At 28.4% G+C, this 4,532-nt stretch overlaps 1 pseudogene; it reads left to right on the top strand.

Annotated features, from left to right (window-relative positions):
* Positions 1-3,334: 3,334 nt before the first annotated feature.
* Positions 3,335-3,453, top strand: LOC112479111 (annotated as a pseudogene).
* The last annotated feature ends 1,079 nt before the right edge of the window (positions 3,454-4,532 follow it).

The following is a 4,532-nucleotide window of genomic DNA, read 5'->3' as shown; positions in this document are numbered from 1 at the left end:
GGAATGTGATATACTAGGAATGTGAACCTAGGCCTCAGTTCATTTCCACAAAAAAAAGTAATTAAAAAAAATACACAATAAAAGGTAATCAGAGTCACTAGAACAATATTATCATAAATGAGAAGCAGCGGAAATACCAGAAAATAGAATAATATGAGTCTAGATATTACTATTAAATAAAGATTTTAAAAGGAATTTGATATCATGTTCAAGGTGATAAAAGGAAAGATTCAAAATGTTAGCAAAGTACTAGGAATTATAGCAGACTAAAGAAAAATTAATCCAATATAACTATAGAACTGAGAAATAGAAAAATTGAAATTAATAAATTATTAGACATGTTTAACTGCAGATTAAACGCGGATAAAGAAAAAATTAGAGAACTAATAATTAGGTAAAAAAAAAGTTCTAGAAATAAGTTGGAGAGGCAAAATCATGGAAAATAGTCATCATATCTGAAATATTTTAAATTTGATTTCTAGAAAGAGAGAAAGAAAATAGAAAAAATAAAGAAATAAAAGCTAAATGTATCCTGAAAGTGATACAATACTTCATTCTGCACATTTAAGAAAACAATAAACCTCAATCATGATAAATACTAAATTTACATCAAAGCAGAAAGAAATAGAATATTGGAAAATAATATAGAAAAACAGAGCATTTTCAAGAAGATAATGCAGATATAGTATCTTTTAAATTTTTTATTGAATTTATTAGGGTGACATTTCTTAATAAAATTATATAGGTTTCAAGTATACAATTCAACGCACCATTATGTATGTTGCACTGTGTTCACCACTCAAAGTCAAATCTCCTTACCTCACCATATATTCGACCCCTCTTCTTCTTATATCTATTAGTCTATATACCTGTATAACTAGGAAAAGTAGATAATCTGTAAACTTAAAATAAGATGACTCTTACAACAATTGGTTTATTTTCTGAATAAGTTTAGATATTCTGGATTAAAAAGTTTTACTTCTAAAAATATCTCCAAAAATTAATTTAGAATAAAATATATTATGAAATGGCAAAAAACTTCATTATAATAGAACATATTGTTTTCCTAAGGCTCCGTATTAGTTTCATATTGTTACTGTGAAAAAAACCCCTAGTGGCTTAGAACAACACAAATTTAGTGGCTTAGAACAACACAAATTTAGTGTCTAATAGCTATAGAGGTTGAAAGTCCAGTACGAGTTTCACAGGGCTAAAACCAAGCTGTCTGGAGAGAGTTATGTGCCTTTCTGGAGGCTCTGTGGGAGAATCTGTTTTCATGCCATTCCTTGGCTCATGAACCTAGATCTCTATCTTCAAAGTCATCAACACAGAGTCGAATCCTTTTCACATTTCATCATTATCCTTCTGTTCTGCCTCCTTCTTCTAATTCTAAGCATACTTGTAATTTCATTGTGCAATCTGGCTAATTCATTGTTATCCATCTGTTTTATTTTTTAAAATTTTTATTTATTTTATTCATTTATTTATTTATTTGAAGAAATTATTTTAATTTTTTTTCCCCATCTACCTACCCCTTCCTGCCTCTGCCCTACCCTCTGATAACCACTAGTCTATTGTCTATGTCCATGAGTCTCTGTCCTGTTCATTTGTTGCTTTTAGGTTTATATCCCACATATAAGTGATATCGTGTGATTTTTAACTTCTTTCTGTCTGGCTTATACTTGTAATTTCATTGTGCCAATCTGGCTAATTCATTGTTATCCATCTGTTTTAAAATTGGCTGATTTGAAACTTAAATTCTATCTGCAATCTTAATTTTATTTTTCAGTGTGACCTAATGTATCTCCAGATTCTGATGATTAAGATGTGGACATCTTTGAGGGAGTCATTATTCTGCTTACTACAAGTATTTTTAAAAATGTTTTTTCTTGATCGTTTTTTTTTAAAAAATAGGACATTACGGTGTCATTTATCTATCTCACTCTTTATTGTTTTCAATCTCAGGATAGTTATAGATGTCTAACTCAGTATCTTCTTTCATTAAATAATAATTCATTTTATGTGGCTCCATTTGAATATGTAGATGTGAATATCAGCAATTTTCATGGTAATTCTAGTCCTATATGCTCAAAATTGTCAGTCAATTAGCCATTAGGCAGCAGAAGAAATTTTTAAAAATTTTAGTTCATAAGTTATTTAGGCTATTGATCTTCTTTCTTTCTCTTGGCTTATTATACCTACCTTCTGAACCATTAATCATTTTGGCTACTCTTTTATATATTCATTTCCATTTTGTTCACATTCATTTAAAAAAGTTTTAAAGGAAATCTTTTTATAGAAGCATGAAATATATAGTTAGATGAATATATGATTCCAGCTCTTTGAATAGAAAGCTGTTTTATAGGCAAGTAGTCATGAAAGAATATGCTTTTCGGTTAAGAAATTTTTTTTTTTAGTTCCTAGCCCTGTTTTTACTAGCTCTGACACTTCTAGAAAAGTATTAAACAATTTTAATAGTACTAATATAAGGGGCTTCAGACTCCTTTTCTGAGGTATAATTTAACAATCTACCTTTATTGAGGTATTTGAAAAGATTCAATTATATAATGTTTATAAAATGCTTCACATATAGCTGGACTTGAGTAAGGGCTGAATAAATGTGTTTTATTTTGAATGTTGTATTCATATAAGAAAATAAAAAACAGTACTATGGGACAGTGCTTCTCAGCAACTCTTACACTACAGCACACAACCTGTGCAGTCTTCTGAATGAACAACTACTGTTCTTTGTGGGATTATATGTTGTAGAATATATAAAATTCCACATTATAATGATAATTATAGCTCTTTATAACACATATATGTTAAAAACAAAAAATGGGTCTTGGTTTAGAAATTTTGCATAGGGAATATTTGAATGACTGAAGCACAAGTTCTAATGAACACGGAGAACCATATACATGAACAGAATACTGGGGAATAAGATGGAAAATAAAAACTGGGACATAACTGAGAATTGAGCGTATTGTATAGCACTCACCAAAGAGCACCATGTACAGCAAAATTAAAAGTTATATTTTGTCTATTAGTTTTCTATTTGAAAGAAAAAAATGATACAAATATACATATACAGATTGTCAAAAGCCTATGTGGTTTAACTTAAAGTTCAAATGTAAAAGAATATTAGCAGTGATTCCATTTAGGAGAAATGTTTCTGCGTACTTTGTATAAATTACAATTTTCTATAATTAGCATGTATTACTTCTATAAGAATAAAATATGCTTAAATGCCACTGGAAAAGGAAGTAATTCATATGACGCTAAACTTTTTAAAATAAATTCAATAATTAGTGAGAGTAAAATGAATACAACAGTCTACAGCCATGCTACCCTGAACAAACCCGCTCTCATCTGATCTTGGAAGCTAAGCAGGGTCAGGCCTGGTTAGTATTTGGATGGGAGACCACCTAGGAAGACCAGATGCTATAAAAAATATAAAAAATAAAATAAAAAATAAGGGATTGTAAACTGACAAGGTTCTTGCAATCTGTGAGGTCAACCAAAGGTTTCCTAGCCTAAAAAAATAAAAAATAAATAAAAAATAAAAATGAATACAACGATTGACATTATACATTTGGCATTTATTTCTCAATAACTGTTCATTCTATGCCTATTGTGCACCTTGTACAGTTTAGTATAAAAAATATAATTGAATACTGAATTGAACTTTAAAAGATATAAACATTTACTTATAGCGTAAAATATCAACACTACATGCTTAGGGGTGTGAAATAATTTAATAAAGAAAAGTTTTGCATGTTTATCCAACTGAACACAGAAATGAAAGAATAATATTATTCCTTCAATGAATAAATACGTTAAAATGCTGTGATATTGAGCATTATTTTCATTTATATATCATTGACTATGTAAGGGAGACATAGTCAATGATATATAAATGAAAATAATGCAAATAGGATCAAAATAAAGCATTTATGATTTCAAATTGTTATGGTTGTTATAAATAGAAAACTTGTATTTAAAATTTTTTTATTCAACTAGTTGATATAAAATATTACATTAGTTTCAGGTGTATAACACAGTGATTAGACATTCACATAACTTGTGAAATAATCGCCCAGATAAATTAAGTACCCATCTGACACCATACATAATTATTACAATATTACTACTATAAAAAACTTGCATTCTTTCCCAGATTTTCGAATTACTATTTTCTTTATTTTTTTTCCAATGACAAATACTTTGTAATAATATGTTTTTCAAAGACAGAATGCAATGTCTTATCAGATGTTGTTTTTATCACTCTATGTAGTTATTGGGATAATCACTTGGCTAAAACAATGAATAGAAGATATAATGATCATGTTACATCTTGATTAAATGACTTTAAATGTGGCTGATGCATAGATATATTATAAATATAATTTTTATTAAATGTTAGTTATGTTTTGTAGTTCAGAAATGTGAAATTCTGTCAAACTGTTTCCTGTATCCTATAGTAATTTTTTTCTTCTATGAAATTGAAAATTTCTGTTTCAAGTTTCAAA

Source organism: Pteropus alecto, unplaced genomic scaffold (genome assembly GCF_000325575.1).
Source record: "Pteropus alecto unplaced genomic scaffold, ASM32557v1 scaffold33, whole genome shotgun sequence".
NCBI lineage: Eukaryota > Metazoa > Chordata > Mammalia > Chiroptera > Pteropodidae > Pteropus > Pteropus alecto.
This window is presented reverse-complemented; position numbering and strand designations above follow the sequence as displayed.